General features: G+C 47.0%; 1 protein-coding gene across 1 annotated transcript in view; it reads left to right on the top strand.

The window, feature by feature from the left end:
- LOC123774712 (uncharacterized) overlaps positions 1-27,315 on the top strand; it is a 241,123-nt gene that overhangs the window by 109,885 nt on the left and 103,923 nt on the right. Inside the window, exon 3 of the mRNA XM_069310761.1 lies at positions 649-751. The gene's annotated coding sequence lies outside the window, so the exon portion shown is untranslated. The remainder of the gene's footprint in view (positions 1-648; positions 752-27,315) is intronic.

Genomic DNA, 27,315 nt, shown 5'->3' with positions numbered 1-27,315 from the left:
GCGGGGCGGTCAACAAGCTTACGGCTGTCCCTGAAGCTTACGGCTGTCCCTGAAGCTTACGGCTGTCCCTGAAGCTTACGGCTGTCCCTGAAGCTTACGGCTGTCCCTGAAGCTTACGGCTGTCCCTGAAGCTTACGGCTGTCCCTGAAGCTTACGGCTGTCCCTGAAGCTTACGGCTGTCCTTGAAGCTTACGGCTGTCCCTGAAGCTTACGGCTGTCCCTGAAGCTTACGACTGTCCCTGAAGCTTACGGCTGTCCCTGAAGCTTACGGCTGTCCCTGAAGCTTACGGCTGTCCTTGAAGCTTACGACTGTCCCTGAAGCTTACGACTGTCCCTAAGGCTTATAGATGAAGATATATAAGCTCCCGTAGATAATAAATCTACGGGAGCTGTATTGATTATCATGAAATGACCAAAAAAATGTATACGAATTTCCTCATTAGGTTATACACTAAATGATTGGTATCAACTATAGAAATAATTGAAAAAATAAAGCAAATTCGTAGAAATATGTTTGAAGCTAGTTGTCTTACTCAAGATTCAGAAATTACATAGTTCTTTGTAGAATTATTTTTTTACATGCTCTGATGTCGATAAGTTTGCCAATCTGTTTTTTTTCTGACGTATATCATGTTTATTGTTTTTCAGTGTTGGTGAAGCTACAAAAGTTGTGCACATGAGGATTAATATCTGGCGGACAGTCACATACAGGTGTCAGCAGCTGCAATACGACTCGCCCAGAGTCCTGCAGGTATTTAATGTGTGTTTTGGTCGAGGTTATGTGCTGTAATCTTCGTCTGTTAGAACACAAAGGGTGTTTTGTCTTTGATATTGCGCGAGGAGAGAGAGAGAGGAAGCAGAGTTTGTGGTTATGTGTCCGTGTCGCGATGTGTTCCTGCATATATTTGTTCGCGCCGGGAAGTCCATGTAGTGCTACATTCGCGCCGTGATGAGTATTCGGTGTATTTGATGACTTTTCATCGAGTGTTGGATACTGTTTTAAGTGTTTTTGTTCCGTTGGTGTTTACAACATGCGAGTGTCTTTGTTTTGCCTTGCTTCGTGGGGTGGAATTTATGTCCAGGTATGTCTTTGTCTACTGGTATTTGCTCCTCTTTAACACTATATATAATGGATTTGGCGACTTCTTAAGGGATTCTTTGATTTTTATACAGGGTTAAATGGTGATTTACATGTGTTTTTATATTTGACTAAGAATGAAGTATGCAATCTGTGTGTGTGCGTGTGTACTCACCTAGTTCTGCTTGTTAGGGTTGAACTCTGGCTCTTTGGCCCCGCCTCTCAACTGGTGTACAGATTCCTGAGCCTACTGGGCTCTGTCATATCTACATTTGAAACTGTGAATGGAGTCAGCCTCCACCACATCGCTGCCTAATGCATTCCACCTGTTAACTACTCTGATACTGTCAAAGTTCTTTCTAACGTCCCTGTGGCTCGTTTGGGTACTCAGTTTCCACCTGTGTCACCTTGTTCGCGTTCCACCAGTGTTGAATAGTTTATTTTTGTGCGTGTGTGTGTGTGTGTGTACTCACCTATTTGTGCTTGCCGGGGTTAAGCTCGGGCTTTTGGTCAGAGCTCAGTCAACCAAGTCAGAGCTTTTGTGTACTTACCTAATTGTGCTTGCGAGGGTTGAACTTTGGCTCTTTGGTCCCGCCAAAGTGTGTGTGTGTGTGTGTGTGCGCGCGCGCGGGTGCGTGTTCTTATAGCATGAACGTTTAATTCGGACAATTTACCAAGAATAATTTAAGCGGCAAGTTTTTAAAAGGGCGTTTGTGCAAAGGTGTTCTGTCTTGAATATTTGATCAAAAACACTTTAATCCGAATCTTGAAGGTCGTTTTAATCCAAGACATTTTATCTAAAAAAAAAAATATTAACACGGGTCCTTTAATACGGACGATTATAATATGGATGTTTTTAATCACTTAACATTAATAAGTTCGCTTTACATCGTCTTTATAAGCGGGCCACACTATAGGATATGTTTTAACTGGTGGATAATATTACTGGACGTTTTACGCAGAATAGATTCTGAGGCTGGGGGGGAGAAGGGGGGGGGGTGGAGATCAAGGACAGGGGGGAGGGGGGGTGCTGATCAAGGACGTGTTTCCGGTGCTTTATCAAGGACGCTCCTCGGCCTGTGGGGGATGACTGGTGACGGGGAGGTTAAAATACTTGAGGAAACAGCTTCTTTGTAACAGGGAAGATGATGATTGAGACAAAGAGAGACACAGTTACCTGGAGTGTGCCTGCTGTGAATTCAATCGTGGGGGTCCCTCGATTGTTTCAAAAGTGGGTTGGACATGTATGTGAGTGGGATTGGGTGGTTATAAATAGGAGCTGCCTCGTATGGGCCAATAGGCCTTCTTATGTTCTTTCGGAGCCCCACTCCACGTTGCACACAGGATTTGGGCTCCCTGTGCCAGGTAAGTCCACTACGGGCTCGCCATAGCCCGTGCTACTTGCCCCGCTCCTGTGCCAGATAAGGTACGGGCTCACCACAGCCCGTGCTACTTGGAACTTGTTCAGAGTAGCTGAATCTATAACAACACAGGATTTGGGAGACATCTCCGTCATGCAGGGTGCAGTCGCACCTCCACAGATCTCCAGTATCAGCTCTTGATACTGGTAATGGCTCAAAAGGGCCACCACTTACGGGCTATTCATGCCCGTGCCACCTTTTGGGTGGCTTAATCTTCATCAATCAATCAATGACAGGATTTGATAATGGTCCAGGACGGACCGAATCGTCTTCGTCGTTTCTCAATCTTCTGATGTGCCCTGGAAACACAGACCGAAACTCTCTATTTTCCGCTTGTTACAACTTGCAATAAAGTTGTTACATCTTGGCTTAACGTGTTTATGACGTATTAGAACGTTGTTACAACTTGCTATATTGGTTGTTATAACTGGTTAGGAGGGGTTAAAACTTGTTCGAACGTTGTACCAACGTCGTAGTTTCGGTGTGTGTTTGGCGGGTGTGTGCTGGGGGGGGGGGGGGGTTGATCAACATATCTGCAGCCACGGTATTACGGGTCATCGTCTGCAACATTAAGATTGTAAAGGGAACTTGATGAAGTAGACTTAGCAGCGTTGTTCAAGGTTAAGAACAGCAGAACGAGTGGCTCAAAGATGGGGACTTAGGGAGGGAAATGAGCCACAGAGACATAAGGAAAAACTTGTTCAGTGTCAGAGCTGTCAGTTAGTGGGATAAGGCAGATGCAGAATTCGTTGAAGCTAATTCGAATCAAAATTCTTAATGTAAATATGATAAAATGTTAGTAATGAGTCATTGGATTAATCTAAGAACGTTCGGAAGGCGGGGCCAGGAGCTTGGCACGACCCTGCAAGCACAGTTAGGTGAGTACAACTCCAGGACTCAGCCCGTAGCAAATGTCTAACTCCCCCCCCCCCCCCCCGTCCACTTCCCTAAGGCACCTGTTTACTGCTAGACGAATAGAGGCATCAGGTGAAAAAAACTTCGCTCCGCCCCCATTTGCTTCTCCCTCGACCAGGAATCGAACCCGGGTTCACGTACTGGGAATCCCGTGCGCTGCCCACGTGTATTTGTATAATTATGCAGGGAAGTAGCAAATGGAGTGAGCTAGCTCTCTCTCTCTCTCTCTTTCTTTCTCTCTCTCTCTCTCTCTCTCTCTCTCTCTCTCTCTCTCTCTCTCTCTCTCTCTCTCTCTCTCTCTCTCTCTCTCTCTCTCTCTCAGCCTGCCTCCACCATGCACTCACTATCTCTATCTCATCAACACACCCTCCCCACCTTGTCAACACACACTCCCTCCCCCCCCCCCCCTCTCTCTCTCTCCCCATGCCAATATACCTCCCCTTTTCCTTCCCCCTCCCTTCCCCTCACACACCCCCTTCCCCAGGGCTGGGGTGTGGCTCAGAGGGGCGCGTGACGACCCTCCCGGTGGCTCAGTTGACAAACAGGTTAACAACTACAGTTCTCTCCGTCTATCAACTTGTGGGATGACGGTCTGGTGGGAGCCATCATCTGAGCCGCGCGCCAGGGCTGCCAACCCTGCCGACCCGCCCGCGCACACTTTCCTATAGTCACTCCTCATTTCTAAACCTTTTTGTCCCAATTTACATTCTTTTTTTTTTAAATATATATTTTTTTGTTTACCGATGGTGTTAAGGGAGCTTCCTTTTCACGTGTATTTGAATACCAGCATTGTAATGTGGATATAAAATAATTGTTTATAATGGAACTGTGTAGTTTCCTGAAGGTGAGAATTTTGTTTTTTTTATGCATTTTCGTTGTTTGTTTGTTTGTGGGTGGTTTTTAAGGGCGGTTTGGCGAGGCTTGTGGCTCTTAACCCCACAGTGAGCGGAGACGCCTCCAGCCGGGGGCCCAGAATGTGTGTCATTTGCCAACTTTCCATTCATTGTAGCACCTCGTTGCCATCTACTCCAGCTCGTCATTGTAGCAGAGTGTTGCCATCTAGTCCAGCTGGTCGTTGTTGCCATCTACTCCAACTTGTCATTATACCACGTTTTGCCATGTTGCACTTCATTATACCACCGTGGAATCCACTTTGTAACTATAGTTCATATAACTCCTGGGGTTACTTCTCGGTGAACAGGTGCATTAGGTGATAGGTATAACGCACCCAACCAATCCCGGGCGGGTTCTGTCCCGCCCGGGATTCGAACCAGGAATTCTTGATTGAGTCGAGAACGAAGCCGACTGTGCTACCGGAACTCTTGTCATTCATTCATAAAGGTTGCCAATGGGTCTCAGGATTGCCTGTGGGTTCTGTTACTCATTCATTGTACCTCAGGATTGTCTAGGGTTAGTTTATTCATTCATTATACCACTGGATTGTCTAGGGGGGTTCAGTTATTCATTATATCACTGGATTATCCAGTGATAATCAATTCAATTACTCGTTCATTATACAACAGGATTGTCTGTAGTTCAATTATACATTATATCACTGGATTATCTTGGGGGTTCAGTTACTCATTCATTATACCATTGGATTTCCTGGAGGTTCAGTTAGTCATTAAACCACACGGCTGACTCAAGTTCTATTACTCATTGTACCACAGGATGAATCCCCTTGGGTGGGTGGGGGGGAAGAGAGGGGAGTAGGGTTCAATTACTCATTCAGCACATCAAGGGGTTCAGGGGTTGAGGCTTGTCAAAAGAAGGCACTTCCTTAGGGGTTCAGGTACTCAACCACAGGGGTTGATTTGGGGTTTCACCACACACCACATTCCTCTGCCACGGCCGTTCCTCGTTACGGTTACCTGTTCATGCTGGAGTTGTTCTTCATTGTTCAAGGGGAGGTTCGTGTTGTTATCTCACTCTTGTTAACTGTTCTCTGATGTTTGTTCAATCGCTGATCTGTTGTTCTATCCCTATTTCAATTTCAATTTCAATCCCTGATCTGTTGTCCTATCCCTTGCTCTATTGCTGTCCTGTCCCCTGATCTGTTGTTCTATCCCTGATCTGTTGTTCTATTCCTCCTCTGTTGTTGGGTGTCCCTTCCTACGTCAATTACAAAAATTTCCTATTTGGTTGCAATATAATTCTCGGTTTTGTGTTATTTTCTTTGGATTTTTATTTGTATTATTATTTTTTCCTACTGTTGCCAAATCGTTTCCTATTTTAAGTTTATTTCATAGTTTTTTTTAGCTTTTTTCCATACTTTATCAGTTTTTTAATCTTGTTCTATTCCGACTTCCTTAGTCGAAGGAGCTCTTCAAAAAATTTTGTTCGATAAAAACAAGTTGATATTGCCTGCGTGGGTGTTGGGGCGAGGCTACGTACAGTGATACCCTCGGCCCGTGCTGGGGCGAGGCTACGTACAGTGATACCCTCGGCCCGTGCTGGGGCGAGGCTACGTACAGTGATACCCTCGGCCCGTGCTGGGGCGAGGCTACGTACAGTGATACCCTCGGCCCGTGCTGGGGCGAGGCTACGTACAGTAATACCCTAAGCCCGTGTTGGGGCGAGGCTACGTACAGTAACGCCTCGGCCGCCGTAAGGGCCGAGCTATACGTACAGGCTAAGCCCGTACTGGGCCGAGATACACGTACAGCAACAGGTCGCAGAGTTCCCCCGACTGACGACACGTTTTGGGAAATTCTGGGAATTTTTCATTTACGCAGGAAAACCAGCATTGAAATATTAGACTGGGGGATCCCCACTATGTTCTCTGAAGTGTGTAGTGGAGTGAGGAAGGAAGGAGTCGGGGGAGGGGTGGAGTGGGGTGGGGGGATATGGAGCAGTGGTAGAACGTTTCCTCCCCGCACCTTGCGGGGGAATTTTGGACGAGTTGGAGCCCCAATACAGGAAGGATCGACTGGGCACCAATGCTAAAAAAAAAAAGTGTTGACTTTAGCATTAATTAAGGGACGTTGTTGCGAAAGGTTTTTGACGGCTGCCTTGTCACTAGCAGCTTGAAGCTTCAGATGACCTCTGGGAAGCTTAGCCCGGCTTAAGGAGGTGAAGGCATCTTGAGGGTACTGATACGAGGCAGTATGAAAGGGGAAGAAAAATAAACCTATATTTCTGGTACTGAGCGAGGTCATCTCTCTTAATAATTTCTGGACAGATCAGTGAAGGACAGAAGCAGAGTTTGTGGGGGAGATGCGAACTCCCAGGTCCCTATTTACTGCTAGGTGAACAGGGACATAAGGGTGAATGAAACTTTGCCCATTTGTTTCTCGGCGGAGCGTGTGAGAGGAGACGATTATTATTATTAACATCTTTATTGACAAAATTAATTACAATTTTGCCTAAGACGATGCTCAAGTACTCTAGGCTGACAGACAAGGAGGGAGAGAGAGTGAGTGGGGGAGTGCAGGGGTGCGGTATTGGGGTGGGAGTGGGGTGAGAGGGGGCACTCAGCCAGCCTCCACTGGCTGCCACTGGCTGCCTTACACAGACAGCTTCACGCTCCTAACCCTCCACCCACACAATTACGCCATAAAGAAAGAGATTAACCACGTGCGTATGGGACTTGGTGAGATTTAAATGTTAGCGTGATATTTACTCTTCCGCGCGCGCGCACACACATGCACGCGCGTAAACACACACACACACACACACACACACACACACACACACACACACACACACCACACACACCACACTCACACACAAATACACAACGTATGTATATATTATTAAGTAGATATTAATTGGGTTAGTCAGCAGGTATTAAATGGATAATATCCACTGTTAATATGGATAATATTAATCCATATTAATATTATCCACAGAGACTGGAGGAGAGTGCACGCGGGGGACACGGGAAGTGCGTGTGTGTGTGTGTGTGTGTGTTGGGGAGGAAATGGGGGGGATGGGATGGAGGGTGTAGGTAGAGATGAAGTGGTGAAGAATGGGTGTAGTGGGAATAGTGTACGTGATATGGTGAGGTTGGAAATGTGTATTGGAGGTTTACCAGGAGGTTGTATGTGTGTGGTGGGAAGGGGGGGGGGGGAGGCTGTATAGGGTGCAGGGTACATACCCATACCCTTACAGGGTATGGGTATGGGTGTAGAGGGGACCCGAACACAGGGTCGGGAACACAGGTTACCCCAGCTAGTATAAATATATATTAGAATGTATGTGTCAGTTAACCCTCACTCTCCACTTTGCACCTTGACTCTTCTGGGGTACGTGCCCAACACGGTCGGGTCTGCCCTAAGCGAAACGAAGTACACTTAACACAGTACCAGTTACAACCCCCACGACGATTCTAGAAATATTATAATAACTGGACTCTACTCTCAACCCCCTTTTCCCTCCTCTCTCTCTCTCTCTCTTCGACAATATAATTAATAACACTATCAGATCACCTCATATAAACATTCCCTTCACCTGGGCTGTAGGAGACTCGAATCCCGGACCCCCACCCCCCCACCACGGGTGAGAGAGCTACGACCCCCTACGCTCTATCGACTGGGCTATTGAGTAGCCTTGATAAGGAAGTGTGGATGACATCTCATATGTAACAATGTAACGTACAATTATGTTCCGTTGTTGGGTAGATTAGATTCACACTATTTAGTGACCACTTAATCCATAAAGTCTAAAATTAACAAAATATATTTTTTTTTTTGGTTTACAGGGAAAGTATTATGAGTGGATTTTTTTTAATTTAGCCTCTTTCCAATATGACCAAATAATAATAATAACGATGATTCAGAGTCGAGGCCTATGGTATCGTAAGATTGTCAGGGGAGGTCATGATAGCAGTTTCACTTGGCCCTCTTTTGTTTGATGATATTCCTGATCCGCACATGTGGGGCGCTTACCCAACGGCAATTACTGGGAAGAATTGGAGGAAGCTAGCCCCATGCGTCTGTCTTTCACCCTCGAACAGATAGACAGACAGACATTTCCATTTATAGATACAGACAGATAGTCTTCTCTAAGCGTATATACTATAGAGCAGTTTACCTACGGAAATCGTTGCGTTAATAATGCAACAGAAGACTGTGTATCTTAGGGGGCGTCTCACAATCCGTGTGGGCGTCTCACAATCCGTGTGGGCGTCTCACAATCCGTGTGGGCGTCTCACAATCCGTGCGGGCGTCTCACAATCCGTGTGGGCGTCTCACAATCCGTGCGGGCGTCTCACAATCCGTGCGGGCGTCTCACAATCCGTGTGGGCGTCTCACAATCCGTGTGGGCGTCTCACAATCCGTGTGGGCGTCTCACAATCCGTGTGGGCGTCTCACAATCCGTGTGGGCGTCTCTCAATCCGTGCGGGCGTCTCACAATCCGTGTGGGCGGCTCACAATCCGTGTGGGCGGCTCACAATCTGTGTGGGCGGCTCACAATCCGTGTGGGCGTCTCACAATCCGTGTGTGCGTCTCACAATCCGTGTGTGCGTCTCACAATCCGTGCGGGCGTCTCACAATCCGTGTGGGCGTCTCACAATCCGTGTGGGCGTCTCACAATCCGTGTGGGCGTCTCACAATCCGTGTGGGCGTCTCACAATCCGTGTGGGCGGCTCACAATCCGTGTGGGCGGCTCACAATCCGTGTGGGCGGCTCACAATCCGTGTGGGCGTCTCACAATCCGTGTGGGCGTCTCACAATCCGTGTGGGCGTCTCACAATCCGTGTGGGCGTCTCACAATCCGTGTGGGCGTTTCACAATCCGTGTGGGCGTTTCACAATCCGTGTGGGCGTCTCACAATCCGTGTGGGCGGCTCACAATCCGTGTGGGCGTCTCACAATCCGTGTGTGCGTCTCACAATCCGTGTGTGCGTCTCACAATCCGTGTGTGCGTCTCACAATCCGTGTGTGCGTCTCACAATCCGTGCGGGCGTCTCACAATCCGTGCGGGCGTCTCACAATCCGTGTGCGCGTCTCACAATCCGTGTGTGCGTCTCACAATCCGTGTGCGCGTCTCACAATCCGTGTGCGCGTCTCACAATCCGTGTGGGCGGCTCACAATCCGTGTGGGCGGCTCACAATCCGTGTGGGCGGCTCACAATCCGTGTGGGCGGCTCACAATCCGTGTGGGCGGCTCACAATCCGTGTGGGCGGCTCACAATCCGTGTGGGCGGCTCACAATCCGTGTGGGCGTCTCACAATCCGTGTGTGCGTCTCACAATCCGTGCGGGCGTCTCACAATCCGTGTGCGCGTCTCACAATCCGTGTGTGCGTCTCACAATCCAACCCGTCCTCTCAAAAAGAACGTCACTTTTCGCTGGTATGCGCACTATGGCCAAATTTGGACGTAATTTGAAATGAAATCGACTCACAAAAGTGACGTACTGTTCCGTTTTCTGTTTGAGTCGTCCGGCGTACGCGCAGAGGTTCTAAGAGGACACTTTAAATTAACGTTTTTCATAACGTTTTGAAACTTTATGAGAATTTCCTGCCCACCTAACCTATCAGAGGACCCTTAACTTACTGCTGTTGAAAAAAAAAATCCGAAATTTATTTTCATTTTTTTTTCATTTTCAAATTACGTCCAAATTTGTCCATACGGACAAACGGCCAAAAGCGACGTTCTTTTTAAGAGGACAGGTTGTACAATCCGTGTGGGGTCCCCACGACAATCCCTGTGGGAAGAAGAAAGTAAAAAAAAACGTGGGTTGGAACACCATCCTCCTCCTCCTTCTTCCCGCCACAGGACACGGTAGCCGCCGTCAGCTGAATACCGGTAAAAGGAATCTTCCTTTTTTTCCTCTCTCTCTCTCCCCGGTTACCTCCAGCCAACACCTGTTGGTCCTGGCGGCGGCCATATAGAGTGTATTATCGCGGGTCGCTGAGCGCGCCCCTCACTCACCTGTGTGAGGGCGGGTGTGGAGGCCGTTTGTGTGTGTGTGTGTGTGTGTGTGTGTGTGTGTGTGTGTGTGTGTGTGTGTGTGTGTGTGACTGACGACAGGCCGTTCCATCCTCCATTTTGGCCGTTGACGCCGACCTCTACCTGCTTGAATTTTTGAATTTTTGAAATCAAATTTTGTCTGTTCTGGAAATTTGCGATACCAATCCGCTTAGAAGATTTTGTAGAGTTCCTTCCCTTCTTCCTCCACCTCTTGTTCCTCCGTAGGAGCCGGTCGGCCGAGCGGACAGCACGCTGGACTTGTGATCCTGTGGTCCCGGAGTCGATCTCGGGCGCCGGCGAGAAACAATGGGCAGAGTTTCTTTCACCCTATGCCCCTGTTACCTAGCAGTAAAATAGATATCTGGGTGTTAGTCAGCTGTCACGGGCTGCTTCTTGGGGGTGGAGGCCTGGTCGAGGACCGGGCCGCGGGGACACTAAAGCCCCGAAATCATCTCAAGATAACTCAAGATAACCTCCTCCTCCCCAGACACTCACCCCCACACCACCAGAACTCAGGAGCTATGAAGGTACATAGAGTTATTTAGAGTAGATTAAACTCTGTTATGTTATACAGAGTTTAATCGCATCATTTATACGCGTTCTGCATTGTTTTTGTGGTTGAAACAGAGCTTCAACTGGTGTTATAGAGAGTTTGAATCTGAGTTAATGTTATTTAGAGATGATTGAGACGTAAAAAGTTATAAGAGCCTGAACCTTAGAGTCAAAGGTTTGGGTTCAGAAGCTTCTGAACCATTGTTGAACGCTTTAAGCAGTCAGCTGCTGGGAGAGTTGTATGTACTCACCTAGTTGTGCTTGCGGGGGTTGAGCTCTGGCTCTTTGGTCCCGCCTCTCAACTGTCAATCAACTGATGTACAGGTTCCTGAGCCTACTGGGCTCTATCATATCTACATTTGAAACTGTGTATGGAGTCAGCCTCCACCACATCACTGCCTAATGCATTCCACCTGTTAACTACTCTGACACTGAAAAAGTTCATTGTAACGTCCCTGTGGCTCATTTGGGTACTCAGTTTCCACCTGTGTCCCCATGTTCGTGTTCCACCCGTGTTAAACAGTTTATCTTTATCTTCCCTGTCAATTCCTCTTGAGAATTTTGTAGATAGTGATCATGTCTCCCCTTACTTTTCTGCCTTCCAGTGTTATGTGATGGGGCAGTGAAACTCCTTTGACAGTATTTTGGTCTCAGTTTTGGGTCTAAAGTTTTATAGATGAGAGAGAGGACCGGAGGCGTTCGTGTGAACGCCCTGAACGACAACAGAAGCTAATGAAACAATACGTTCAACGTCATTAAGCTCTGTTCGTGCCGTTGTGTTCGTGTATCCGTTGCTCTGTTGCCGTGAGTGTGTGTGTGTGTTTGTTTGACTTGTTAACTATCCGTTTGTTGTTGTTGATGATGTACGTTCCTTATTCGTGCTGCTGCTCCCGTGTCTCTTGTTAGAGTTCAACCCGTTCTCGCAAATTCGTAAAGTCAATATTGACTTATTAACTACGTGCATAGGTGATATACTAAACATAATAGATACCCTTAAAAAGATACATAGGAAACACCGACCTCACGCCTGTTTGTCTTGGGCCAGTTCGCCTGTTAGTCCACTCTCGTTCGTAATGTTATCGTTGCCACGCGTTGCTGGCCGTTAATGTTCGTGATTGTTCCGTTTAGATGTTGATTTACGTTCTTCTTCTTAATTTCCCGTTGCTGTATAACCTTACGTTCACATGATTGTGCTCTTTTTCATCTATTGTCATGCGAGCTTTGTGTTGTTCTGTTGCCATACGCTCTTCTGTTGCTCTGTTGCCATACGCTCTTCTGTTGCTCTGTTGCCATACGCTCTTCTGTTGCTCTGTTGCCATACGCTCTTCTGTTGCCATACGCTCTTCTGTTGCCATACGCTCTTTTGTTGCTCTGTTGTCATACACTCCTCTGTTGCCATACGCTCTTTTGTTGCTCTGTTGTCATACACTCCTCTGTTGCCATACGCTCTTCTGTTGCTCTGTTGTCATACACTTCTCTGCTGCCATACACTTCTCTGTTGCCATACGCTCTTCTGTTGCTCTGTTGTCATACACTTCTCTGTTGCCATACGCTCTTCTGTTGCTCTGTTGTCATACACTTCTCTGTTGCCATACGCTCTTCCGTTGCTCTGTTGTCATACACTTCTCTGTTGCCATACGCTCTTCTGTTGCTCTGTTGTCATACACTTCTCTGCTGCCATACACTTCTCTGTTGCCATACGCTCTTCCGTTGCCATACGCTCTTCTTTTGCTCTGTTGCCATACACTTCTCTGTTGCTATACGCTCTTCTGTTGCTCTGTTGTCATACACTTCTCTGCTGCCATACACTTCTCTGTTGCCATACGCTCTTCCGTTGCCATACGCTCTTCTTTTGCTCTGTTGCCATACACTTCTCTGTTGCTATACGCTCTTCTGTTCCTCGGTTGCCATACGCTCTTCTGTTGCCATACGCTCTTCTGTTGCCATACGCTCTTCTGTTGCTATACGCTCTTCTGTTGCTGTTGTCATTCACTTCTCTGTTGCTATACGCTCTTCTGTTGCTCTGTTGCCATACGCTCTTCTGTTGCTATAGGCTCTTCTGTTGCTGTTGTCATTCACTTCTCTGTTGCCATACGCTCTTCTGTTGCTATAGGCTCTTCTGTTGCTGTTGTCATTCACTTCTCTGTTGCCATACGCTCTTCTGTTGCTCTATTGCCATATTTGCTGACTATTCTTTTGCTATCAAATTATTCTCTATTTTCAGCTCTCATACCATCTTAAGTTCTTCTGTTTCCATGCTGTTATATGCTGTTCTGTTATCATATGTTCCATATGATAACATATGTTATCATATGTTGATCTGCTGCCAGGCAAGGAAAAGGGGGTGAACTTCAAATAAAATTAATTATCAGGGGGAAAGCGCCAAGCCATTACGACTTTATAGCACTGGGAAGGGGTCAGGATTAGGGATGGGACGGGGGGGAAGGAATGGTGCTCAACCAATGGGAAGGGATCAGGATAAGGATTAGGGATGGGACGGGGGGAAGGAATGGTGCCCAACCAATGGGAAGGGATCAGGATAAGGATTAGGGATGGGACGGGGGGAAGGAATGGTGCCCAACCAATGGGAAGGGATCAGGATAAGGATTAGGGATGGGACGGGGGGAAGGAATGGTGCCCAACCAATGGGAAGGGATCAGGATAAGGATTAGGGATGGGACGGGGGGAAGGAATGGTGCCCAACCAATGGGAAGGGATCAGGATAAGGATTAGGGATGGGACGGGGGGAAGGAATGGTGCCCAACCAATGGGAAGGGATCAGGATAAGGATTAGGGATGGGACGGGGGGAAGGAATGGTGTCCAACCAATGGGAAGGGATCAGGATAAGGATTAGGGATGGGACGGGGGGAAGGAATGGTGCCCAACCAATGGGAAGGGATCAGGATAAGGATTAGGGATGGGACGGGGGGATGGAATGGTGACCAACCAATGGGAAGGGATCAGGATAAGGATTAGGGATGGGACGGGGGGAAGGAATGGTGCCCAACCAATGGGAAGGGATCAGGATAAGGATTAGGGATGGGACGGGGGGAAGGAATGGTGCCCAACCAATGGGAAGGGATCAGGATAAGGATTAGGGATGGGACGGGGGGAAGGAATGGTGCCCAACCAATGGGAAGGGGTTTGGATAAGGATTAGGGATGGGAAGGGGGGAAGGAATGGTGCCCAACTGGGAAGGGGTTTGGATAAGGATTAGGGATGGGAAGGGGGGTAAGGAATGGTGCCCAACCACTTGGACGGTCGGGGAATTGAACGCCGACCTGCATGAAGCGAGACCGTCGCTCTACCGTCCAGTCCAAGCGGCTGAAGGAGTGAGACTAGAAAGTGATAAGCTTACTGAGGATGACAGCAATATTTTATGAGTAACTTAAGAAGGGATTCTAGGAGGCCTTCACAATAGAGCAAGGGGGAGGGGGAGACGGCACTGAACTGCTTGCGACGATCTCAAAGTAGCACTGGAATAAGACCCTAATATTACCGGTGCCGAGGACACAATCTGCTGAAACAAGGTACAATTGAGGTTGGTGGACTGGACATTAATATCTCCAGCGGTATTAAAAGGAGGAGCGGAAGTCCTCTATTAGCCACTTTCTATAGTACGTAATGAATTGTTGGACACAGACTGGACTACAAGAGCTGAAGCTCAACCTCTACAAGACCAATTATTTAAATACAATTAGACGAGAACACACACACACACCCATGCTCCATATCTCCCTTAACAGACCAGTTCATTAAAGTAATTAGCACTAACTCTTTCATTGTATTAATTACTGCCATTGCTACAGCCGCGCCCGACGCCCCATACACCATAACTTCGTAATTACTACATCAAACAACTGGGAATTACACCAACCTGACAAGTTATATGTGGTGCATATATGTGACTCTCGACACATGTGGACAAGCCGTAACAAGAGCACAGAGCACATGGGAGGGAGATAATTGGCTCTTGACTCTGTAGCGGATGTATTAAACTCTATTTAGGAAATGGTTGTGTACGAAATGGTCACCACTCGAACCTAATTAGTTTTAAAAGCATTATTTCGAATGTAATTTTTTTTCCTCTGTTACAGATGCCAATTTAGGGGATATTTAGTTTTTATTTTGGTATGATGTTTAAAACAGGTGTTGTGATGTTGCTGTGCAGGTGTTGTGATGGTGTTATATCACAGGTGTTGTGGTGGTTGGTGTTATATCACAGGTGTTGTGGTGGTTGGTGTTATATCTCAGGTGTTGTGGTGGTTGGTGTTATATCTCAGGTGTTGTGGTGGTTGGTGTTATATCACAGGTGTTGTGGTGGTTGGTGTTATCTCAGGTGTTGTGGTGGTTGGTGTTATCTCAGGTGTTGTGGTGGTTGGTGTTATATCACAGGTGTTGTGGTGGTTGGTGTTATATCTCAGGTGTTGTGGTGGTTGGTGTTATATCACAGGTGTTGTGGTGGTTGGTGTTATATCACAGGTGTTGTGGTGGTTGGTGTTATATCACAGGTGTTACGGTGGTTGGTGTTATATCACAGGTGTTGTGGTGGTTGGTGTTATATCACAGGTGTTGTGGTGGTTGGTGTTATATCACAGGTGTTACGGTGGTTGGTGTTATATCACAGGTGTTACGGTGGTTGGTGTTATATCTCAGGTGTTGTGGTGGTTGGTGTTATATCTCAGGTGTTGTGGTGGTTGGTGTTATATCTCAGGTGTTGTGGTGGTTGGTGTTATCTCAGGTGTTGTGGTGGTTGGTGTTATCTCAGGTGTTGTGGTGGTTGGTGTTATATCACAGGTGTTGTGGTGGTTGGTGTTATATCACAGGTGTTGTGGTGGTTGGTGTTATATCACAGGTGTTACGGTGGTTGGTGTTATATCACAGGTGTTACGGTGGTTGGTGTTATATCACAGGTGTTGTGGTGGTTGGTGTTATATCACAGGTGTTGTGGTGGTTGGTGTTATATCACAGGTGTTGTGGTGGTTGGTGTTATATCTCAGGTGTTACGGTGGTTGGTGTTATATCTCAGGTGTTGTGGTGGTTGGTGTTATATCTCAGGTGTTGTGGTGGTTGGTGTTATATCACAGGTGTTACGGTGGTTGGTGTTGTATCACAGGTGTTGTGGTGGTTGGTGTTATATCACAGGTGTTACGGTGGTTGGTGTTATATCACAGGTGTTACGGTGGTTGGTGTTATATCACAGGTGTTGTGGTGGTTGGTGTTATATCACAGGTGTTGTGGTGGTTGGTGTTATATCACAGGTGTTGTGGTGGTTGGTGTTATATCTCAGGTGTTGTGGTGGTTGGTGTTATATCACAGGTGTTGAGGTGGTGTTACATCAACCCGTCCTCTTAAAAATAACGTCACTTTTCGCTCGTATGCGCACTACGGCCAAATTTGGACGTAATTTGAAATGAAATCGACTCACAAAAGTGACGTACTGTTCCGTTTTCTGTTTGGGTCGTCCGGCCGACTCTGTAAGGTTAGAATAGGTGACTTTCAATTAACGTTTTTCATACCGTTTTGAAACTTTATGAGAATTTCCTGCCCACCTAACCTATCAGAGGACCCTTAACTTACTGTTGTTGAAACAAAAAATCCCAAATTTATTTTCATTTTTTTTTTCATTTTCAAATTACGGCCAAAAGCGACGTTCTTTTTGAGAGGACAGATTGGTGACAACACAGGTTTTGTGGTGTTATATATATATATATCTATAAAATATACTGGATTACATGATTAATTTTATGTCTAAAGAGTCCGCCAGACTGTCAAACCAGTCGGCCAGTCACGGAGTTAGGCAATCAGGCAATTAACCTGCCAATCAATCAACCAGCCAATCAATCAACTGTACCAGTCAGGTAGCCGCCAACCAGTCTGCTAACCCAACAGTCAATATACTTCCATTAATATTTTGTAGTGTTATTTAGGGATCATTGCAATAACCAATTTAGCTCCTGGGCCCCAGTCGCCGTCATTCTGCTTCTGCGGGACATGACCACGACCTCACAGACATGATCAGTACTTTTAATTAAGTCACACAGAAGGTGTAGTAATTAAGGTAATTGGCTAATTAGGGTAAAATGTAATTAGAGGAGGCATATTGAAGCAGTGATGATCTGTAAATGGTTTGAGAAGAGCGAAAGAGAGAGAGAGAGAGAGAGAGAGAGAGAGAGAGGGGGGTTGGGAGAGAGAGGGGGTTGGGAGAGAGGGGAAGGTGGAGAGGGGTTGGGGTGACGGGGAGGTAGAGGGGGTTTGGGGGTGAGGGGGAAGGAAGGGGGGAGTGTTTGGAGTGGATAAAATACATTTGAACAAAGATACGTCAGGACAGTTGAGCGGCGGGACCAAAGAGCCAGAGCTCAACCCCCCCCCCCCCCTGCAAGCACAACTAGGTGAGTACTCCTCTGTGAATACACCCTTCTTATCCCCGACTCCATAACAACATTCTATGGCTCGTAAATCCCTAAACCTCACATAATAAAACGACATAAATTCAAATAAAAATAAGGAACATAAACAGTCGGATAATAAAAACACAGCAGCCGTCCAGGACCATCTAAGCTTTGCAACTAAACAATAAATGCGGGCTTTTGTTGCCAGCTAGAGATGGGGGGTTTGGGGGGGAGGGGAGGGAGGGGAGGGGATGGGTGGGGGGGGGTGGGGGTGGTGGGGGTGATGGAAGGGAAGAAATAAGAGGGAAAAGGTGGAAGGGATTCACGATTAGGACCCCTTTGTTACATCTTTTCCCCCCCTTTTTCAAACGACGCATTCTTGATTCATCTTCCAGCGCCCCCTGGTATTGTGTCTTTCCTTTTCCTTCCTGTCTCTCTTCCCTCCCTCATCTTCTCTTTCCTCCCTCACTCTCTTGTCACTCCCTCTCTCTTCTCTCCTTTTCCTCTTTTTTCACTTAGTTTCCTTGACATTTCTATCCCTTACTCGAGCATATTATCCTCTTTAATCTGTCTTTCCTTCTCCACCTCTTTCTTCTTTATCACTGTTTCCTCTTACTCTTCTTCCTTCAACCTCTCTCCCTCCTCCTCCTCTCACCTATTACCAAGCACCTCCACCAACTCACTTGACAGGGTCTGCTTCTGCTATGTTCTCTGACGGAGGATGTGTGTGCTGTGTATTAGAGTGTAGGTGTGGTGTTAGTGTGTGTGGTGTGGTGTTAGTGTGTGTGGTGTGGTGTAGGTGGTCTTGTGTAGGTGGTGTGGTGTTAGTGTGTGTGGTGTGGTGTAGGTGGTCTTGTGTAGGTGGTGTGGTGTTAGTGTGTGTGGTGTAGGTGGTCTTGTGTAGGTGGTGTGGTGTTAGTGTGTGTGGTGTAGGTGGTCTTGTGTAGGTGGTGTGGTGTTAGTGTGTGTGGTGTAGGTGGTCTTGTGTAGGTGGTGTGGTGTTAGTGTGTGTGGTGTAGGTGGTCTTGTGTAGGTGGTGTGGTGTTAGTGTGTGTGGTGTAGGTGGTCTTGTGTAGGTGGTGTGGTGTAGGTGGTGTGGTGAAGTTGGTGTGGTGTAGGTGGTGTGAAGGTGTTGGGGGGGTGTTTTTATGCTTGTATTTACCTTGTAGTTAGTTCCGAGAGTTCTCTTACGCCCCTAAGCCTGGCCTGGGACCAGGGTTGCCTTGTGATAACTTGATCTAGAAGACTGTTGCTTGGAGCGGCCCGCAGCAGCAGCTAGCCGACCCACACACATCCGCTACAACCCGGCTGGCCCCGGCACTTCCTGTAGAACTTGTCCACTTCTCTCTCTCTCTCTCTCTCTCTCTCTCTCTCTCTCTCTCTCTCTCTCACTCCTCTCTCTCTTCTCACTCTCAGAATACGTCGACTCCTGTTCCGGTAATATTTCTCATATTTGGTGGGAAGGATGCTGAAGAGCCGTGGATATTCACACACCACGTTCTGTGTTTGCACCTATGGCACCTTTGCTCTTTCTCTCGCGTTTCTTATCGTGTTTTAAGCTCCAGTTATGTTATTTTTTTGTTGTGGGTGACCACCCCCCCCCTCATCTTGTCATAGAGGGGGATATTTTGAGAGCTTTTGAGATCCTTTTTTTTTTATTTTGAGCAAAAATGAGCTTTTTTTCCATTAATCTCAATGGAAATTATTTTTGAATTTTTAGGTGCTTTATCGCCTCTATTAATGCCGTCCTCTGTACTCTGTTTGAGGCATCTCTCCCGCTCTGAAGGTGAGGGCAGTGAGTAGCGAGTGAGTTACTCACTTATGTGAGTATGAACATTGTGATGGGATCCCTGGCTTTGAATGGATTTGAATTATGAGAACTGGATTCTCCTGGGGTCTCATAATCCGTCCTCTCCTGGGCTAATGTTTGGCTCTGTTATCCCACTAAATGTTCGATATCCTTATTCCCAGAGCCTTGGGCTGCAATGTTATATTCCTTCTAGGGAGAGATCTGATTGCGGGTCTTGTATCATGTATTTTGTTTCATTTCATAATTTTTTTACCTTATTTTTTTACCTTTTTACCTTACATTTTTTATTTTTTTTACCTTTTTTATTTTTACCGTATTAAAGTATGTCGAATTTATCACTGTTTAACTTCATGTCATTTTAATTTCTTTCACAATTGAGAGATTTTGTTGGTATTAGTTTGAAGTTTTTGGTATCTTCAAAAGAGGTAATTTTCATGCCGATTTTGTTACTTGTGGGATAACTTGAGGTTATCTCAAGATAACCTTAAGATAACGGTCAAAGATGACACGAAGGTGATATATTTTTGTGTGTGTCTGATATAAGGACGAGGAAAAGTAGTGGTGCAGGTGTAGGTGGTGTGCAGGTGTAGGTGGTGTGCAGGTGTAGGTGGTGTGCAGGTGTAGGTGGTGTGCAGGTGTAGGTGGTGTGCAGGTGTAGGTGGTGTGCAGGTGTAGGTGGTGTGCAGGTGTAGGTGGTGTGAGTGTACAGTTAGTGTTCTTACCTAATAGTGATTACCTAACAGTAACTACCTAACGTGAGGTCTAATTCTTTAAGCCCCGCTTACTATAGCCTCTTGTGTTCCTCCTGTTTTAATATAAATTTCATCTTTAATATGATTCTTTGCCAAATCTGGCCTTAAATTTGTGGCTGGAGGTGGCTTTCTCAGCTTCCTCCTCCACGTTCCGCTTGATAACCATCCCTACAGTGGACGAGGATTACATTTCTTTCTCATTTGGGTTTCCAGTTTCCAGCCCCGCCCGTGGCCCAAGCATGCACGCTTCGCCCGTGGTCTCAAGCATGCACGCTTCGCCCGTGGTCTCAAGCATGCACGCTTCGCCCGTGGTCTCAAGCATGCACGCTTCGCCCGTGGTCTCAAGCATGCACGCTTCGCCCGTGGCCTCAAGCATGCACGCTTCGCCCGTGGTCTCAAGCATGCACGCCCCGTCCGTGCCTTCAAGCACGCACCCACCCCCCGCCCGTGCCCTCAAGCACGCACCCACCCCCCCGTTCGTGCCCTCAAGCACGCCTCGCTCGTGCCCTCAGGCACGCCCCAGCCGTGGCACCTGGTCCATACAAACACCTGTTTCAGTACTAATAGTAAACTATCCCCCCTCCCCCCCCCCCCATAGTTCAATAATATATGACAAGTTTTCCTGCTGACTTCGAGGCAAGAGAGTGGCAGACGAGCTCGGCGGACGATGGCGCAGTCACGGCCGACTCTCTCAGCCTCCGAGACTCCATTTTCGCCCTTCGTGAGACCCCGGGGGGATGTTGCAAGCGCTCGCTTTTGGTCGATGATCCCAGTTGCTGGGTCTTGACTTTTCGCCCATGTGGAGGAGGTGGTTGGGGAAGGGGGAGGAGGGAGGAATCTGGGGGAATCGGCGTTCGCATGGCCGACAGTTGCAGCCTGAGGTAGCGGATTTTCCGCCCTGGTGAAGAGTGGTGATCTTGTGGCCCTTTTGTTGTCATACAAGCTGTGTGTGTGTGTGTGTGTGTGTGTGTGTGTGTGTGTGTGTGTGTGTGTGTGTGTACTCACCTAGTTGTGCTTGCGGGGGGGTTGAGCTCTGGCTCTTCGGTCCCGCCTCTCAACCGTCAATCAACAGGTGTATAGATTCCTGAGGTGTGTGTGTGTGTGTGTGTGTGCGTGTGTGTGTGTGTGTGCTCACCTAGTTGTGCTTGCGGGGGGGTTGAGCTCTGGCTCTTCGGTCCCGCCTCTCAACCGTCAATCAACAGGTGTATAGATTCCTGAGGTGTGTGTGTGTGTGTGTGTGTGTGTGTGTGTGTGTGTGTGTGTGTGTGTGTGTGTGTGTACACACGCGTATTGTCGCTGTGTATGTTGCACACTCACTGGCAATCTTATACTTTATCACCTGTCACTTAACGCAGCTTAAGAGTGAAAGTATGTGTTTACAAGTAATGCAAAGTAGCTTTGAAATATTGCACTCGCCATTCCGATATATATGTGTGTGTGTGTGTGTGTGTGTGTGTGTGTGTGTGTGTGTGTGTAATTTACAGGAAAAAGCAGAATTCTGGTTTATTCGGTGCGTTAAGGACCGTATGAGCGTGGCTGCCTGTCCCCGGGACACTATATATACACAGAGGTGAATATGACTGAGATAAAGATGTGTGACCGAGAAGGAAATGTCGTTGTTTGGGTGATGTGGTGACACAGGGCGTAGTGAACAGGATGTGGTGAAACTCGTGTGTGTGTGTGTGTGTGAGTGTGTGTGTGTGAGTGTGTGTGAGTGTGTGTGTGTGTGTGTGTGTGAGTGTGTGTGTGTGTCTGTGTGTGTGTGTGTTTGTGTGTGTGTGTGTATGTGTGAGTGTGAGTGTGAGTGTGTGTGTGTGTGTGTGTGTGTGTGTGTGTGTGTGTGTGTATGTGTATGTGTGTGTGTGAGTGTGTGTGTGTGTGTGTGTGAGTGTGTGTGTGTGTCTGTGTGTGTGTGTGTTTGTGTGTGTGTGTGTATGTGTGAGTGTGAGTGTGAGTGTGTGTGTGTGTGTGTGTGTGTGTGTGTGTGTGTGTGTGTGTGTGTGTGTGTGTGTGTGTGTGTGTGTGTGTGTGTGTGTGTGTGAGTGTGTGTGTGTGTGTGTGTGAGTGTGTGTGTGTGTGTGTGTGTGTGAGTGTGTCTGTGTACTCACCTAATTGTACTCACCTAATTGTGCTTGCGGGGGTTGAGCTTTGGCTCTTTGGTCCCGCCTCTCAACTGTCAATCAACTGGTGTACAGATTCCTGAGCCTACTGGGCTCTATCATACCTACATTTGAAACTGTGTATGGAGTCAGCCTCCACCACATCACTTCCTAGTGCATTCCATTTATTAACTACTCTGACACTGAAAAAATTCTTTCTAACGTCTCTGTGGCTCATCTGGGTACTAAGTTTCCACCTGTGTCCCCTTGTTCGTGTCCCACCCGTGCTGAAGAGTTTGTCTTTGTCCACCCTGTCAATTCCCCTGAGAATTTTGTAGGTGGTTATCATGTCTCCCCTTACTCTTCTGTTTTCCAGGGATGTGAGGTTCAGCTCCTTTAGCCTTTCCTCGTAGCTCAATCCTCTCAGTTCCGGGACGAGCCTGGTGGCATACCGCTGAATCTTCTCTAACTTTGTCTTGTGTTTAACTAGGTATGGACTCCAGGCTGGAGCTGCATACTCCAGGATTGGTCTTACTGTGTGTCTGTGTGTCTGTGTGTGTGTCTGTGTGTGTGTGTCTGTGTGTGTGTGTCTGTGTGTGTGTGTCTGTGTGTGTGTGTCTGTGTGTGTGTGTGTGTCTGTGTGTGTGTGTGTGTCTGTGTGTGTGTGTGTGTCTGTGTGTGTGTGTCTGTGTGTGTGTGTCTGTGTGTGTGTGTGTGTGTGTGTGTGTACTCATCTAGTTGTACTTGTGGGGATTGAGCTCTGGCTCTTTGGTCCCGCCTCTCAACTGTCAATCAACTGATGTACAGGTTCCTGAGCCTACTGGGCTCTATCATATCTATATTTGAAACTGTGTATGGAGTCAGCCTCCACCACATCACTGCCTAATGCATTCCATCTGTTAACTACTTTGACACTGACAAAAGTTCTTTCTGACGCCCCTGTGGCTCATTTGGGTACTCAAGTCTCCACCTGTGTCCCCTTGTTCGCATACCACCCGTGTTAAACAATTTATCTTTATCTACCCTGTCAATCCTTCTGAGAATTTTGTAGGCAGTAATCATGTCTCCCCTTACACGTCTGCCTTTCAGTGTCGTGAGGTTCAGTTCCAAAAATCTTTCCTCGTAGCTCATTCCTCTCAGCGATATGTACCTCTCAGCTCGGGGAACACCAAGGCTTTGTGTTCTCAGCAGCTGGAATAATGTATATGTACTGTCATATGATTATAGATTATAGCTTTATTATAGATTATAGCTTTACTATAGATTATAGCTCGATATTCTACTTCAGCTTCCTGTTGTCTGGGAGCAGAGTGGTAACACTGTGTCTGCGATTTAAGATTAATGAATGTCGAATGGCGACAATGGGACAGGATGCTCCGTTTTCTTTGCCTGTGTTATCAGGTGGCAAGGAGGATTTTGTTGAGCTGAAGTTGCCATGTTGTGTTTGGGGGGGGGGGTACTCATGTCAACTTGACCGAACGCGAAATCTGCCAGTGCAGACTGCTTATCCTGTTCCCCTGTATGACTAACCATCCTGTGTGATGGGGATTTTTAGCACCACGTAGCTAGCTTTTTTGACACACTGTACTCCCCTTCATATAGTCTAAGGCAGCTGCACAAATGCAGATGTACCTCAATGTGTTATCTTATCTTGAGGTTATGTTGAGATGATTTCGGGGCTTTTTTTAGTGTCCCCGCGGCTAGGTCCTCGACCAGGCCTCCACCCCCAGGAAGCAGCCCGTGACAGTTGACTAACACCCAGGTACCTATTTACTGCTAGGTAACAGGGGTTGATAACAAGAACAACAAAATTGAGCCCTTCTGGTTGTTTCAGGTTTTCTTACTGATAAATTTTCTGAGAGGAGGAGGAGGAGGAGTAGGAGGAAGGGAGAGGGAGTAGGAGGGAAAAGGCGAGGAAAAGGGAAAGTATTAGGGGAGGAACATAGGGAACTTCTTAATACATTTTCTGAGATAAGGGGGAAGAGAAGAACTATGAGAGGAAGCGGAAAGGGAAGTAAAGAAAGTTCAGAGGCATGTCCCTGAACTAGTCCCCGGGCTGAGAGGTATAAGCTACGAGGAAAGACTACTTGAATTAAACGACACTGGAAGACGGGAGACTTAGGGGGAGACGTGATTACCACCTACAAAATCCTCAGAGGAATTGACAGGGGGGTGGATAGACAAACTAATATGCACGGGTGGTACATGAACAAGGCGACACAGGTGAAAACGTAGTACCCAAATGAGCCACAGAGACATTTGAAAGAATGTTGTTCAGTGTTAGGAGTAGTTAACCGATGGAATGCATTAGGCAGTGATGTGGTGGAGGCTGACTCCATACACAGTTTCCAATGTTGATTGACAGTTGACAGATCTAAGACGGGATCTTAGAACCAAATCTCAACCCCTTCAAGCATAACTGAATAATAAATATATATATATATATATATATATATATATATATATATATATATATATATATATATATATATATAATGTGTATATATATATATATATATATATATATATATATATATATATATATATATATATATATATATATATATATAATATATGATATAACACACACAACACCCCTGTTATAGATGTTGTAGTGTTTTTAAAGGTGGTGTGGTAATATAGTGTGTTGGATGGTGTTGAAGGGTGACGCTATAGTGTGGATCTGTGGGTGTACTGTGTTGTTGTGTTGTGTTATGCAATGTTATTATTGTATTCAACGTTGTAGTGAGGAGGTTGAAGCCTTACTGAAGCCAAGAGGGTTACCCCAGCTGCCTGTGTGAGCTGGGAGGTACCAGATACCAGGCTGGTGGGGGGTGGTGGGGGGGGGGGATGGGTAATGAGTAGCTCCCTCACGTATGCGCGCCTGCGTACGCGCCTGCGCCTCCACTCCTGCTGCTGCCTTCACTACTTCTCACAAGGAGAACGTGAGAGAATTTCTAACAAGATTTGCAAATTCAATTCAGTCGTATAGAGGAGGAACGACGGTCCTTCCTAACAGCTGTTGCGTCGTGCGACAGTTTTGCGTCATTCCCAGAGCGTTTTTTTGCAGGGGGGGTGGGGGGAGGGGGGCACGAAATAGTCCGAACACTCAGGTCTGTGTTATTTCGAACGCGAAAGCTTCGAGGGTTTTGTATATATATCAAATATAATGACTGATTGCTTATCTTATCTCTATCTGTTTTTTTTACATAATACTAATTGTTTATGGAATGGGCGAATCGGTCTAAAATGAGACATTTGTTAAAAAAATATTTTTTGTGAATGTTCGCATTTTCATGCTGTATTTCAATATATATGTGTGTATATCACACATTGTCATATATATATAATATATATATATATATATATATATATATATATATATATATATATATATATATATATATATATATATATATATATATATAATCATGAAAAGCATATTTTCTATGTAAAAGTCTTGGATAGGTCAGGTGGGTTGGTTGGGTTCGTACATGGTTAGACAAAACAGTTGCATTTCTTACGGAGTGGCAAGGGGAGAGCGAGAGAGCGACAGCGTGCAAGAGCGTGCGCGCCCCCGCCCGCGACTCTCAGCTGTTGCTGACGTACTGTTGTGTGTGTAACTCAGCCTCGCACACGAGTAGGGTCTAGAACCTGTACTGGCATGAATATCTCTACGTCACTGTGACGTCATATACCGCACCATAACCTCAACAGTTCGTCTCGTATTTTCGTTAGGTTAGGTTAGGAACAATTGGGTTAGGTTGGGGTTGGGATAGGTTGTTATTAGAACAATTAGGATAGGTTAAATTGGGTTGGATTAGGTTGGGTTTGGATAGGAGTTGACGTAGATGTCTTCATATTTTTCTCAGGTGTTAGACCCTTCTCCGGGGCTCGTGAATCCGGATGGGAGACTCGTCATGGAGTTTGAGATGTAAATTATGTATTTTTGTAATGTAATTGACTGTAGTTCTACTGATATTTGAAAGTCAGATGTGTGTGTGTGTGTGTGTGTGTGTGTGTGTGTGTGTGTGTGTGTGTGTGTGTGTGTTTTATATGAGCGTGGGTGTATGTGTGTGTACGAGTGTGTGGCGTACATGTATGAGTGTGATTTATGTATGATATGTATGTGCGTGTATATGATGTGTGCGTGTGCTTGATGTACTCACCTAGTTGTGCTTGCGGGGAGTTGAGCTCTGACTCTGTGGTCATTCATACGTGTGTGTGTGTGTGTATGATGTGTGTGTGTGTGTGTGTAGCGTGTGTGTGTGTGTGTGTGTATGATGTGTGTGTGTGTGATGTGTGTGTGTGTGTGTGTGTGTGTGTGTGTGTGTGTGTATGATGTGTATAGCGTGTGTATGTATATACAGCTCACAACTAGAGAACGTGCAGGTTGTAAGGTAAGCAAGCAGCTCCCCAAGTCCGAGCAGAAAACTGGGGGAGGGGGTGAGGGTTGTGGGGAGGGGGAGAGAGAGAGAGAGAGAGAGGGGGGGGGGGGGGGAGGGGACTGAAAGTGGAAGGTGAGGTGACGTGAGGTGACCTTCCAGCACCCCCCCCCCCCACTCCACCGCCCTGCTCCACCCCCCTCCTTTATCACACTCCTTTTACCCTATCCTCATGTGGTCCACACAGGAAGCTAGCGGGTGAGGGGGGGAGGGGGAAGGAGGGGGTGATGTTGCGGCCTTGTGGGGGAGATTGAAGGGGGGGGGGGGGGTGGGGAGGGATCCTGTAGGATCTAATAGCATCCTATAGGAGGTTGATTACTACGATCTCTTATATTCCTTCAGTAAGGTCCTCCAGAGAGGTCAAGAGACCCTTACAGAGGGCGGTAGGTCCTGTGTAGGAACGCTGGAGACCACACAGCGAGTGGCAGGTCCTGTGTAGGAACACAGCGAGTGGCAGGTCCTGTGTAGGAACACAGCGAGTGTAAGGTCCTGTTTAGGAACACAGCGAGTGGCAGGTCCTGTGTAGGAACACAGCGAGTGTAAGGTCCTGTTTAGGAACACAGCGAGTGACAGGTCCTGTGTAGGAACACAGCGAGTGTAAGGTCCTGTTTAGGAACACAGCGAGTGACAGGTCCTGTGTAGGAACACAGCGAGTGTAAGGTCCTGTTTAGGAACACAGCGAGTGACAGGTCCTGTGTAGGAACACAGCGAGTGTAAGGTCCTGTTTAGGAACACAGCGAGTGACAGGTCCTGTGTAGGAACACAGCGAGTGTAAGGTCCTGTTTAGGAACGCCATAGACCACACAGTGAGGTCCTCCAGGAATGTGGAAGCTCCCACAGGAGTGCGTGGAAGGTACCCCGGTCCATCCGGCTCCCCCCCACCAGCTCTCTCTCTCTCTCTCTCTCTCTCTCTCTCTCTCTCCTCTCTCTCTC

Source organism: Procambarus clarkii, chromosome 68 (genome assembly GCF_040958095.1).
Source record: "Procambarus clarkii isolate CNS0578487 chromosome 68, FALCON_Pclarkii_2.0, whole genome shotgun sequence".
NCBI lineage: Eukaryota > Metazoa > Arthropoda > Malacostraca > Decapoda > Cambaridae > Procambarus > Procambarus clarkii.
Note: the sequence above shows the minus strand (reverse complement) of the source record. Positions and strands in the feature narration are given on the sequence as shown.